This window comes from Macrotis lagotis, chromosome 4 (assembly GCF_037893015.1).
Source record: "Macrotis lagotis isolate mMagLag1 chromosome 4, bilby.v1.9.chrom.fasta, whole genome shotgun sequence".
NCBI lineage: Eukaryota > Metazoa > Chordata > Mammalia > Peramelemorphia > Peramelidae > Macrotis > Macrotis lagotis.
In genome coordinates, this window is record NC_133661.1 from 43,007,165 (window position 1) to 43,022,479 (window position 15,315).

A 15,315-nucleotide genomic window follows, 5' to 3' on the forward strand; every position below is an offset into this window, starting at 1 on the left:
AGAGAAAGAGTTCTGAAGTTTAAACAAAGACTGAAGACTATTACCTTTAATTTTTAAAAAGAGTTGTTTTATATAATTACATAATTTTGCTATCTCCAATATTTTAATTTTTCTTCAAGTACATGATTATTTCTGTCAACACATTCAATTTTGATCAATGTATAGCATGGAAACAATGTAAAGATTATCAGAGGGGTGGCTAGGTGGCACAGTGGATAGAGCACTGGCCCTGGAGTCGGGAGTACCTGAGTTCAAAATCTGGCCTTAGACACTTAATAATTACGTAGCTGTGTGGCCTTGGGCAAGCCATTTAAGCCCATTTTACTTGTCAAAAAAAAAACCTAAAAAAAGTTTATCAGACTCTCTTATGCTGGTGGGTGGGGAAAAATTGTAAAATTCACAACCTTACAAAAAATGATATGTAGAATCTACTATTTTATATAATTGGAAAAGAAAATATTTACTAAAAAATAAAATAACTTCTTCAAGTGTAGAATGAACTAAGGCAAACTGATTACTTTGTAAGAAATCAATAAAAATAATCTAAACCAAAAGAATGAAAACCTTGAGGAAAATGTGAAATATCCCATTGGGAAAACAATCAACAAGATAAACCGATCCAGAAGAGATAATTTTAAAATTATTGGGCTACCTGAAAGTCATGACCAGGAAAAGAGACTTGCCTTTTTTTTCAAGAAATAATCCAGTAAAATTGCCCTGATATCCTAGAAGTGGAGGATAAAATAGAACCTGAGAGAATCCACCAATCAACTGAAAGAAATCCAAAAATAAATACTCCCAAGAATATTATAGTCAAATAACAGAATTTTCAAAGAGAAAATATTTCAAGCAACAACAAGAAGGTACCAATTCAAATAATGATGCTATATTCAGGATTACACAGGATTTGACAATATCTACATCAAGGGCTCATAAGGTTTGGAATATGATATTCTTGAAGGCAAAAGAGCTTAGATTACAACAAAGAATCAACTACCCAGCAAAAGGGAACATCCTCTCTTGTGGAAAACAATGGTTATTAAGTGAAATAGGAGAATTTCAAACTTTCCTGTTGAAATGACTACAGCTGAATAGAAAGTTTGTTCATCAAGTAGAGGATTCCTGATAAGCATTGAGATGGTGACCTAGACGAGCTCATTATGAGGATGATGATGATGGTGAACTGTGTCTATTCCTGCAAGGGAAGAAGGTACTGATAACTCATATGAACCTTCTCATTTATAAAAGTATTAGAAAGAGCATATATGGACAATGCACAGGAGGGAGAGTCTAGTCAAATACTGTTATTACTGTCATTATAATCATCATCATAGCTCACTATCTTTTAGGATAGAGTTAGGAGAGAAAAGTCCAAGTCAGGCAGAGCCAAGATAGTGAAAGTGATGAAAGGGACTCCCTAGAGCTCTCCACAAACCACATCAAATACCTTTAAATACTGATTCTAACCAAATTCTAGAGTGAACAAAACTCACAAAAAGACTGAAACCATTTTAAAATACCAGGACAACTGGGAGGATCCATGGGAAGAGTCTATTACATTAGGGTTAGAAAAGAACTGCAGTGCAACCCAGGTCACACATGACCAAATCAAGCAGGTCCTACTCATCCAAGAACAGCTCTTGGGGTGCCAAGGTCCAGGCAACAGTGATTGATGTTTTCCAGACTTCCCAAAGCAGTGATTCCCAGGGAAAACTTGGAAGGTTAGAATAAAAACTTTCACAACAGAGTGATAGTGGAGCCCAGACCAGCATAGTTTGGGGGAATTGAGTAAACAACAGAAGTAAAAAAAATCTAATCATATTCTTTGGTGATATGGAGAATCAAAATACACACTTGGAAGAAGATAGCAAAGTCAAAACTTCTGAATACAAAGCCTGCAAGAAAATTTTGAATTTGTCTTGAAAGAGTTCAAAAACAGATTAAATGAAGTAAGGGAGGCAGAAGTAAAATTGGGAAGAAAGGTTAGAGTGATGTGGGAAAATTAAATCAGCAATTTGATGAAGGAAATACTAAAAATATTGATGAAAATAACATCTTCAAACCAGTTTGGGCAATGTTTTGTTCCCAGGAACCAAGTGTCTGAAAGAAACTTTGAGCACTGTCCTATAGGAAGGAGAGATGAAGCTGTGGATGGAGGGGAAGTTATAGAGGAGGCAGTGTACCTATGGAGAAGGGTGTGAGGGCTGGCAGGGTTTTGTGTGTGTGTGTGTCTGTGTGTGTGTGTGTGTGTGTGTGTGTGTGTGTGTGTGTGTGTAAACATATACAACTGCCAAAGCTACGAAGCAAGTAATGGATCTAGGGAAATATTTTTTTAAAGGCACACTTAAGTTTGTTTCTCTAAAGCACAAAAAATTTAAGGCTAGATTAGAATGGAGAGAAAAAAGAGATAGATGATAGATAGATAGATAGATAGATAGATTGATTGATAGCTAGATAGATAGATATAGATAGATACAGAGAAAGAGAGACAGAGACCAGAAACAAAGACAGAGAGACAAACAGATAAAGAGAAGAGGAGACAAACATAGAGAGATCAAGAGACAGGGACAAAGGGGCAGCTAGGTGGCATAGTGGATAAAGCACCTGCCCTGGAGTCAGGAGTACCTGGGTTAAAATCCGGTCTCAGACACTTAATAATTACCTAGCTGTATGGCCTTGGGTAAGCCACTTAACCCCATTTTCCTTGCAAAAAAACCCCTAAGAGACAGGGACAGAAATGAGAGCGAGACAGAGACACAGAGAGAGGGAGACAGACAGACTGACAGAGACAGAGAGAGGAGAGGAAAAGAAAGGAGAGAGCAAGAAGGCCCTGGGAAGCACCAAAGTCAGCTTCAGGAAGTAGTGTCTCTGGACTTAGTGGCAGGGCTGAGTTGCAAGGGAGGGAACCCTCAAAAATGTAGGGTGGGAGCCAGCAGGAGGGGCAGGAGCTCAGAGGGAGCTTTTCTGGCAGAGGACAGCGCGGGCAGTCCAGCTCTGAGCTGCAGGGATGCAGCTGGGCTGGAGCTCCCCCTAAAAAATAGTGGCTCCCTGGAGGAGCCCAAGGGCCTTTTGCTGATTTGGATGGTTTTTTTCTTCCCTGGTTGCCCCCTCATCTTCATAACCTGACCTACAGAACTCTCCATCAGATGAGGGCCTGCTTGACCTGAGGACTAGAAGTCATCAGGGAACCTTTTGGCTTAGATTAAAATGTCCAGTTTGATCCATGAGCCAACCATTTCAAAATGAAATCTACAGAGGGAAAGGTGTTATCCACTGGGATATCAGTTCTTTCTCATCTTTCATAAAGTCAGACTGCACTTCAAAGAGAGAGACAGACACAAGTTGACCAAAGGAAAAAGTGGTGAGCAGGAAGATTTAGTCTGCTCTACTCTACTCAACTCCCATGGAGAAAATTTGCTCTTTCTTCAACAAACTTTGGAACCTCATCTACACCAAACATGAGCAAGGTCTCTTCAATATCATCTGCCTGGGCATACTCCTGGGCTTGCCTATACTGGTCCTTTTTGGTCTCCTCTTCATTTGCCACCATTGTTGTTGGAGTAGGGTTGCGGGGGGAAGATGGACCTACAGAAAGGAAGAAGAACAAGAAGAAGAAGAAGAAGAAGAAGAAGAAGAAGAAGAAGAAGAAGAAGAAGAAGAAGAAGAAGAAGAAGAAGAACTATGGATCTCTGCACAACCCAAGTTCCTTCAGCTGGAGAAGAAGTCATAATTGTCTGTCTAGGAAGAGGAGGGAAACAAAGCCATCCTCCTTCTGAGACTTGGGATCTTAGATCCAGCCACCACTGTTCAGGGAAGAAGAAATCCATGACCTGGCTCCCCTAGGTCCCCAGAGTGAATTCTAAACTTAAGAAATACCAAAACTAGCAAGGAATGCCAAAGTCTGAGACCCAGTCATGATAAGCAGACCTATATGTAAACATGAACGGGGTATTTTAGTCAATCTGGATTAGCCAATGTGGATGCTAAAGAGATGAGCAATATTTAATAATAGCTTTTTTTGCAACAAATACATGCTCATACTCATGCATTAAAAAGTCAAATAACCTTATTTACGCATGCACAACTATACCCAAGAGCACAAATATACTGTTACGCACAAGCTTGTAAAATGTGTGAATGTCCCTGGGGAAAAACAAAAGCAGCACACACATATATAACCCGGTACACAAGGAGGTGACATGCCCAGCTCTGTGATTGTGTACAAATATTTTTAAAAGGTTAGAAATTCTTTGCTGTCTCCATTGTCTCAAACTTCTAGATATAGGTCATGTTGTAACTGGCATAGGGCAAATCAGTCATGGGGTAGGCAGCTTTTTGAGGTCTCTCCATCCCTGTGGGGATGGTTAACCTTTCACCTAGACATGCTCATGACACTTCTCATTGGGCAATCCAAGGTCTCTTGGGTTCCTAAGATATTATGCAAATTCACATTTGCATGCCATGTTCCTGTGTTCTTTACCCTCACACTTAGTTGACAGCTAAAGCTGTTAACAGGATGAATAAGATTGCATTGCTGCTCTCCTTACACCTGAGATACAAGTGTTATACTTCCATACTCCATTTAATGTTTAGTTTTCATCTTCAGTGCTACACAGCTGAGGGCCTTCCTCCTAAGAACAACCAAGAGAGCTGCCTAAAAAAGCCAGATCAATGTTAATGGCCAGAAAGTTTTGGAAAACTAATGATTGATTTGAGTGTGCTATTGTCTTGACATGTACCTGTGTGACCATGATTGCTCATGTGGAGAGATTCAAAATAGACATGGAAATTCAGAAATCATTATACAATGTGAAAGAAGCTAAGGAACCAATGCTGGGTTATGGATGCTGAATCCAATGGTTATAAAGTTTTGGGGAGCTAATTGGGTGGGTATATTAAGTTAGAAGTAGAAGCCAAAGGCATAAAAGAATGGAAATGATGGTACTGAAGGCAAATAATGAAAGCCAGCAGGTTTAAAGGTCCAACCAAAAACACCAGTTTGGGTCAAATGGAAAAGGTGGAACAAAACCCCAATGAGGAGAATAAGTAAATGCCTTAAAAAGCAGAATTGTAAGACTATATATAATATATGAAAAAATACTCCAAATCCTTCTTGATTAGAGAAATGCAAATTAAAACAACATTGAGATATCAGCTCACAGAAATCAGATTGGTCAAAATAAGAAAAAGGGAAATTGATCAAAGGTTGGAGAGGTTCTGGGAGGATTGTGATATTGATGCATTGCTGGTGGAGATATGAATGGATTCAACCTTTCTGGACAGCAACATAAAACTATACCAAAAGATTAATCAAACTGTTCATATTGCTTGAGCCAGCAATTCCAATTTTAGGTCTATATCAAGAAGAAATGATAAAAAAGGGAAAAGTTCTACAAATTTCAAAATATTCATAGCAGCTCTTTGTGTAGTGGCAAAGAATTGATAATTAAGGGGATGCCCATCTATTGGGGAATAGCTAAACAAAATATGGTACAAGAATACTATGAAATATTATTGTTCTATAAGAAAACATAAATAGTAGACTCTAGACAAGAATGGAATGATCTATGAGTCCTGCAGCTGAGCAAAGGGAGTAGACCCAAGAAAACAATGTACACATAAACAAAACAATGTGAGTTGAACAACCTTGATGGAAACATCTCTTCTCAGCAGTTCAGGACAACTGTATTAGACTAAATATGGACAATGTTATCCCCATCCAGAGGAAGAAAAACAAAATAAAATAAAATATACACACACAGACACATACAAATTCCAACCTTTCAGAATCTGATGAACACTTTTTAAAATTATCTTTTATGTATCTCTTTCCTTTAATCCTAATTTCTCATACTGAAAATAAACTGTGAACATGTTTATCAAAATATGTATGTGCAATGCTAATCTGACTATTCACCACTGAGAGGAGGGAGATGGGGAGATATGGTAGAAGGAAAATTTTTAACTGACAAATATTCAAATTCATATGGATGAAAATAAATAAATAAATTTTTAAAAAGTGGAATTGAATAATGGGAAAGGAGATACAAAATCTCTTTGAGAAAATTAATTATTTCAAAGGTAGAATGGAGCAAAGGGAATATAATAACTTTGTGAGAAATAAATGATAAAACAAAGCCAAAAAAATTGAAAACTAGAATGAAATGTGAAATATTTCATTGGAGATACAAATGTCCTGGAAAAAAATTCAGAAGAGATAATTTCAAAATTATTAGACTACCTGAAAATCATGACCACCTCTCTGCCCTGGTGCTATGAGGAGTGTCCTTGTTGCTCTTGACAGCATGGGGGGCCAGATGGTGACCAGTGTCTTAATATGGGCAAAGCACCAGAGCTCTGTTCCAGGGACACAGGAGTCATCTGGACAATCTACTCCACCCCCTTTCCTTCCATGGGCTGAGTGGTCTGAGAGCAGTTGCCAGGTTGCTTCTTGCCGGGATACTCTACATATCTGCTTCTGTTTCCTGGGATCTGAGCTATGTGGAGGGTCCTGACTGCTCTTGATAGCTGGGATATGCTGAGGACTGAGGCTGAATTGAGGATCATGCTGGCCTGGACTCCATGCTTACCTTGGAAGAGATTTCCCTGCTCATCATCAAAATTGTATTTAGTGTTGTCATGTCAGGAAACTGCTTCTACTACCACAAGAGGGCTCTTCCAGGGACGCAGGTACCTGTATGCTGTTCCTGGAAAGCTGGAGCTCTTTTGCTTCTACCTGGTGAACCTGGTTGTGCTCCTGTCCCCTTCAACCCTATAGGTCACAGCCTTCTCATGATCTTCTGGGTTATCTTGGGGTGGAGAATTGCCCCACTGGATATTTATGTGGGTTCTGTCTCTCAAAATTTAGTTAGAGTCATAATTTTAAGGTTTTTGAAATATTTGGAAGAGAGCTCCTGAGAAATTCTGTCCTCATGCTCTTGGCTCTGACCCCACCCCACACTCCTTTTCAGCATCTATTGAGATAATCATGATTTCTATTAGGTTTGTTATCGATATAATCAATTATGCTGAGAGTTTTTCTAATACTGAAACAACTTTTCATTCCTGGAATAAATCCTTCTATGTCATAGTTTATTTTTCTAATGATAACTTGCTGTAATGACTTTGCTAATATTTTATTTAAGATTTTTGCATCCATATTCATTAGGGAAATTGATCTATAATTTTCTTTTTGTGTTTTGACTCTTCTTGATTTAGGTCTCAACACCATATTGATGTCACAGAAAGAATGAAGCATAGTTCCATCTTCAACTATTTTTCCAAATAGTTTATACAGAATTAGAACCAATTGTTCTTGAATATGTAATAGAACTCACTTATGAATCCATCTGACCATGGAGATCTTTTCTTAAGGAGTGAATTGGTGGCTTGTTGAATTTCTCTTTCTGAGATTGGGTTATTTAGGTATTTAATTTCCTCTTCATTTAACCCAGTCAATTTATATTTTTGTATATATCCATTCATTTTGCTTAGATCATCAAATTTATTGGTGTACAGATAGGCAAAATAGCTGCAAATTATTAGTTTAATTTCCCCCTCATTGGTAGTGAGTTCACCTTTTTAATTTTTGATACTAGTAATTTGGTGTTCTTATTTGTTTTTGTAATCAAATTAACTAAAGGTTTATCTATTTCAGTGTTTTTTTTAATAAAACCAACTCGACTTTGTTTATCAATTCTATAGTTTTCTGAGGTTTTGATTGTTTTACTTTCTCCTTTAATTTTTAGAATTTCTAAGTTGGAATTTAATTGGATTTTCCTATTTCTTCTGTTTCTAATTTCTAGTTGTATGCTTGTTCATTGATTTCCTTTTAATATGTTTAATATATTTAATATATTTTAATATATTTCCTTTTAATATATTTTATTCATGTAATGATTTAGAGATATAATATATCCTCTAATGATTGCTTTGATTGTATCCCTTAAGTTTATGTATATTGTCTTGTTATTGTCATTGTCTTGGATGAAGATATTAATTGGTTCTATAATTTGTTTGATACACTTATTCTTTAAAATGAGGTTATCTAGGGGCAGTTAGGTGGCACAGTGGATACAGCACCAGCCCTGGAGTCAGAAGTACCTGACTTAAAATCCAGCCTCAGACACTTAATAATTACCTAGCTGTGTGGCCTTGGGCAAGCCATTTAACCCCATTTGCCTTGCAAAAACCCCCCTAAAAATAATGAGGTTATCTAGTTTCCAATTATTTTAGTTTAACTCTCTATCGGCCATTACTGCAGGTGATGTTTATTATGTCATGGTCAGAAAAAGGATGCATTCAATATGTCTGCCTTTCTGAATCTGATTATAAGGCTTTTAATATCCTAGGACATGGTCAGTTTTTGTGGAGGTGCCATATACTGCAAAAAAAGGTATTCTCCTTTCTATCCCTGTTCACATTTCTCCAAAGCTCTATCATGTCTAAGTTTTCTCATATTTACCTCCTTAACTTCTTTCTTGTTTATTTTATGGTTAGATTTGGTTAATTATGAGGGAGGGAAGTTCATGCCTCCCAAGAATAGGGTTTTGGTGTCTATGTCTTCATGTAACTCATTTAGCTTCTCCTCTAAGATATGTGCTATACTGCTTAGTGCATACATATTTAGTGTTGAAATTGTTTCATTGTCTATGGTACTATTTGGGAGGATATAGTTTCTTTCCTGAACTTTTTGAATGGGAACCAATTTTGCAGCTACTTTGTCTGAAATAAGGATTGCTTCCCTTGCCATTTTCTCTTCATCTGAAGCATAATATATTCTACTTCAGTCTTTAATCTTTACTCTCTATGCATCTCTGTGCTTTAAATGCATTTCTTGTAAACAGCATATTGTAGGATTTTGCCCTCCATACTATTTTCTCTCCATTTATATTTTTCCCATTTTTCATCTTATCCCTAAAACCCAGTATTTTGCTTCTGAATACCACCTCCTTCAGTGTGTTTGCTCCCTTCTATCCACCCCCCTTTCCTTTTATTTCCCTTTTGCTTTGCCCCTTCCCTTCCTTCAACCAGTTCCTCTTTTCTCTCTGTCATTGCCCTCTCCCCTCAATACTTAAAAGTTAATATAAGTTTCTAAACTCAGTTGAGTGGGTATGTTAATCCCTTGTTGAGTCAAATATGATGAGAATAAGATTCAGGCAGTTCTTAACTCCTCCCTTCTTCCCTTCTATTACAATAGGTTCTTGAACCTCTTCATATGATGTAATTTACCTCATTCAATCTCCTCCTTTCTCCTGTCTCTTTTCTGCCCCCCTCCTTTTAAGGAAATATTATTTTTAAATCATTTCATCAGAGCCATGGACAAGTCATAAGTGTCTATTACTTCCACAACACAAGAGTTATGAGAATCTTTCCCCTCAGGTGGGGATATAGCCAGTTTCATCTTATTGAATAACAGTTTTTTTTCTTTTCCCCTTTTTCCTTTTCATGTATCTCTTCAATCTCCTATTGAAAGACCAAATTTTCTTTTTAACTCTAGTATTTTCATCAGGAAAAATTGAAGGTCTCCTATTTTGGTGAATGTCCATTTTTTTGCCCCTTGTAAAGAAGTCTCAGTTTTTCTGGAGAGTGAATTCTTGACTGCATTACCAGCTCCCTTGTTCTCCATAATATTGTATTCCAGGACCTCTGATATCATAATGTTGATGCTGCCAGATCAAAAAATAGCCTCCAAAATACTAGACTGGGACAAATGAAAAAAGAGGTCCAAAGCATCAATGAGAAGGATGCCTTAAAAAGCAGAATTGGTGAAATGGAAAAGGAGATTCAAGATGTTATTTTCTCTGAAGAAAATAATTCCTAAAACTACAGAATTGAGCAATGGGAAATCGACAGAAGAAAAAAATCAGCCATAGACAATTACTTTGTTCTTATGGAGGTTCAAAATACAGACTCTCAGAAGATAACAAAGTCAAAGTTTTTGTAGCCAGAGCTCTAACAAAAAATTTAGTTGTTCTCAGGTTATGGAAAAACTCAAAAAGATTTTAAAAATCAAATAAGGGAGATAGAGAGAAATATGGGAATAGAAAAAGAGAACTTTTTAGGAAAATCATGAAAAACAACTTTCTAGCTTGGTGTAGGTGATATGAAAAAATACTGAAGAAAATAATATCTTATAAAACATTTTAAAGTGAAAAAGGAAAAAGCAGTTTATATGGTTAAAGATTAGAGGAAGGCCTTACAAAAGAGAATTGGCCAGATAGCAAAGGAAATAAAACACTCCTTCAAATATAGAACAAACAAAGGGAATGTGATTACTTTGTGAGAAATCTTAAAACAAAGAAATATATAAAAAAATCTAAACCAAATGTATAACTTGAGTAACACATGAAATATCTTAGCAACCTGAAAAACAGATCCAGAAAGACAATTAAAAAATTATTGTGCTACCTGATAGTCATGACCAGAAAGAATCTTAACTTCATTTCACAAGAAATAATCCAGTAAAATTGTCCTGATATTCTAGAAGTAAAGGGTAAAATAGAACTTGAGGCAATCCCTCAATCACCTCCTGAAAGAGATAAAAAATACACTCAGGAGTATTATAGTCAAATTGCAGAATTTTCAAGGAGAAAATACTTCAAGCAACTGGAGCAAAACAATTCAAATATCATGGCACTACAGTCAGAATTACACAGGATTGGGCAATGTCTAAATGAAGTGCTCTTAGGGTTTAGAATATGAAGACAAAAGAGCTTGAATTACAAGCAACAATCAACTCCCCAGCAAAACTGAAAATGCTTTTTTATTTCATAACTTTTTTATTATTATTTTTTAATTTTATAATTTTTCCCTAACCTAGCTTCTCTACCCCCCCCCCCCCCAGAGAAGGAAGCCTGATAGTTTTTACAGTTTCCATGTTATACATTGATCAAAACTGAATGTGTTGAGAGAAAAATCATACCCTTAAGGAAAAAAATGAAATATAAGAGATAGAAAAATTACATAACACATATGATCACTTTTTCTTTAAAAAAAATTGAAGGTAAAAGTCTTTGATCTTTGTTTAAACTCCACAGTTCTTTCTTTGGATACAGATGGTATTCTTCATCAGAGATACCCTAAAATAATCCCTGATTATTGCACTAATAAAATGAGCAATTCAATTAAGGTTGTTCTGGTTCTGCTTAATGAACATCCTACTTCAGGGTAAAATATGGATATTAAATGAAATGGGAGAATTTCAGATTTTCTCGATGAAATGACTAAAGCTGAACAGAAAATTTGATTTTCAAGTAGAGCATTAAGGTGAAGTATAGAGATGGTGAACGAGAAGGGCTAATTATGATGGATATAATGATGTTGAACTGCATGTATTCCTGAATGGGAAGAAGATATTGATTACTCATATGAACCTTCCATTACACTAGGGTTAGAAAAGGACTGCAGTGCAACACAGGTCACACATGACAACCAGATCAAACAGGCTCTACTCATCCAAGAACAGCTAGTGGGGTGCAAAGGTCCATGGCAACAGTGATTGATGATTTCCAGACTTCTCAACCCAGTGATTGCCAGGGAAAACTTGGAAGCAGAAAAACTTTCACAACAGAGAGTGGAGCCCAGTCCATTACAGGCTGGGAAATTAGTAAATAACAGAAGGAAAAAAAAATCTGACCATAGACAATTACTTTGGTGATATGGAGAATCAAAATATACACTCAGAAGAAGATAACAAAGTCCAAACTTTTGCATATAAAATCTACAAGTAAATTTTGAGTTGTTCATGAAAGAGTTCAAAAGATATTTTATAAATCAAGTAAGCAAGGTAGAAGAACATTTGGGAAGAGAGGTTAGAGTGATGTGGAAAATCATGAAAATCAGATCAGTAATTTGATGAAGGAGATACCAATAATATTGAAGAAAATAACACCTTAAAATCCAGTATGAGTCAAATGGAAAAGGTTGTTCAAAAGTCCAAGGAAGAGAATTAGTGCCTTAAAAAACAGAATTGTAAAGCTATATAAAATACATGAAAAAATGGCCCAAATCATTCTTGATTTCATAAATGCATATTAAAACAACAACGAGGTATCACCTCACAGCAGTTAGATTGACCAAGATGAGAAAAAGGGATAATGATCAGTGTTGAAGAGGTTGTGGGAGGATTGGGACATTGATGCATTGCTGGTGGAGTTGTGAATAGATCCAACCTATCTGGAGAGCAGTATGGAACTATGCCCAAAGAACAATGAAAGTGTTCATACTCTTTGACCCAGCAATTCCAATTCTAGGACTATATCTAGAAGAAATTGTAAAAAATGAGAAAAGTTTTACATGTTCCAAAATGTTTATAGCATCTCTTTTAGTATTAGTAAAAAATTGGAAATTAGGGGATGCCATCAATTGGAAAATGGCTAAGGGCATGATGATACAAGTATACTGTGGCATATTATTGTTCTATAAGAAACCATAAGGGTTGGACTTCAGAGAAGCATGGAATGATTATGGGATCTGATGCTGAGAGAAAGGGAGTAGAAGCAAGAGAACATTAACAAAACAATGTGAGATGAACAACCTTGATGGAAGCATCTACTCTCAGCTCTTCAGAGATCTAGGACAACTGTATTAGACCAGATATTCACAATATGGACCAAAAGAAGAAAAACAAAACAAAGTAAAACACACATACATACACACACACACACACACAAAACCAATTCTTCAGAATCTGATGAACACTTTATAAATTTTTTTTATTTCTTTCCCTTAATCCCAATTCCTCATGCCAAAAATAATCTGTAAATATATTTATCAAATAAATGTATGTATGTACAATGCTAACCTCACTATTCACTGCTGATGGGAGGGGAGTGGGAAGAGGTGGAAGGAAATTTTCTAACCTAAAAATATACATATACATATACATATACATATACATATACATATACATATACATATACATATACATATACATATACATATACATATACATATACATATACATATACATATGCATATGCATATGCATATATATAATATGGATGAAAATAAATAAATGAATTTTAAAAAATCAGATATGAATAAATGGAAAATAATTCCTTCAAATATAGAATGGAGCTATGGGATGGTAATTCCTTTGTGAAAAATATCAAGAAATGATAAAACAAAGACAAAGCAATGAAAAACTAGTAGTAAATGGGAAATATGTCATTGGAAAAAAAAACTGTCCTGGAAAACCAATCCAGGAGAGATAATTTTAAAGTTATTGCATTACCTGAAAGTCATGACCAAAATAATAAAGACTTTAGACTTCATTTTTTTCAAAAAATTATTCAGGTAAATTGTCCTGATCTAGAAACTAAGGCTAAAATAGAAATTGAAAGAATCTGCTGATCATCTCCTGAAAAAAGCTCTTGAAATGAAATCTGCCAAGGAATATTATAGCCAAATATCAAAATTTCCATGTCAATGATAAGTTATTTTAAGCATCCAAAAATGTCAATTGAAATCATGGAGCCAGTCAGGATAACACAACATTTAGCAATTTCTACACTAAGGGATCATGGGGAAGGTTATCTAGGTGGCACAGTGGATATAATACCAGCCCCAAAGTCAGGCAGACATAAGTTCAAATCTGGCCTTAAACACTTAATAATTACCTAACTGAGTCATCTTGGGCATGTCACTTAACCCCATTGCCTTGCCCCCCCCCCAATAAAGAGAGAGAGATCCTAGAGATTGTCATATATTTCAGAAGAAAAAGAAATTTGAATTACAATCAAGAATAAACTATCCAGTAAAGCTGAACATGCTCTTTCAGGGGAAAAGATGTACATTCAATGAAATAGGGACTATCAAACTTTCCTGATGAAATGCCCAGAGTTGAACAGGAAATTTAATCTTCAAATTAAGACTCAAGTGAAGCATTAAAAAAAGGTAAATAGGAAAGCTGTGAGAAGATTTATTAGGGAAGTTAGAAGGATTATATAGACAATGTGGGAATTGAATTTGAAGGTATTATATATTAAAAGGATGGCATCACCTCCCAAGAATGGAGAAAGGAAAAGGAGAGATAGAATGGGGCAAGTTATTTTACATAAAAGAGACAAGAAAAGAGATTTTTTTTCTGTGGAGTGGAAGAAGGAGAAGGTGAGAGACTGAGTGAGCCTTTACACTTCTGGAATTAAGTCAGAGAAGGAATAACATCCACTCTTTATTGGATATAGAAATCCATCTTACCCTAGAGGAAAAAATGAGAGAAAGGAGATGGGAGAAAAGGGCTGCATGAGCATGAGAGGTCAAGGTGGTAGAAAGGAGGGAAGATTGTGGGAGGGTATAGTGAGGTGCAAAACTCTTTTGAGGAGAGACAGGGTGAAAAGTGAGACACTAGAATAATTGGGAGTGAGGGGACTAGGATGGAAGAAAGTACAATTAGGCAATAACAACTATGGGAAAAATATTAAATAAAGTTTCTTTAATAAAGACCTTATTTCTCAAACACAGAAGCAAGCCAAAATTTTAAAACTTAAGATCCATTTCCCAATTGATAAATGATCAAGAGCTATGAACAGATTTTAGATTAGGTAATCAATGGAATCAATTTAAAATATTTTTTATTTAAAAATGTCCTAATTCACTAATGATAGCTGAAATTAGAGTTGGATCAAATCTGGGGTACTACTTTTTAATTGTTGGATTGGCCAATAGGACAGAAGGATAAAATGACAAATGTTGTAAGTGATGTAGGGAAATTGAGACATTGATGCACTGTTGAAGGAGATGTGAAATGATTTAACAATTTTGTAAAGTAATAGGGAACTATGCCCATAGGGCTATAAACCCATAGTACCTTTGGCCTACCCTTTGGCCTAGCAGTGCCACTATAAGGTCTATATTCCAGAAGAAATCAAATATAGGAAGAAAAGAATCTATATGAATAATATTTAAAGCAACTCTTTTCTGGCAGCAGGGTACTGGAGATTAAGGAGATGCCCAGAGACTGGGGAATGATTGAGCTTATTGTTGCATGTGACTGAGATGAAATGCTGTTCTAATTATGGGGAAAAATGGACAGGATGCTTTCAGTAACAAGAAAAAATCTTACATCATCACATGTAGTGGGAAATGTACCTTTTCCAAATAACAGAAATAATGAAGGATGACCAACTGTGAATGACCTACCTTTTCTCAGCATTGCTAAAACCCAAGAATACTCTGAAGGACTTTTGATAAAGAATTCTAGCCATCCCAATGACACAGGTAATGGTGTCTGAACACAGACTGAAGTATGCTTTTTTAACTTTATTTTTCTTGAGTTGTCTCTTTTTTGTGGGGGGATGGGTTATGTTTATG

At 35.9% G+C, this 15,315-nt stretch overlaps 1 pseudogene; it reads left to right on the forward strand.

Annotated features, from left to right (window-relative positions):
* The first annotated feature begins 3,403 nt into the window (after window positions 1–3,403).
* On the forward strand, window positions 3,404–3,730 carry LOC141522638 (uncharacterized protein KIAA0040-like; annotated as a pseudogene).
* Window positions 3,731–15,315: the final 11,585 nt, after the last annotated feature.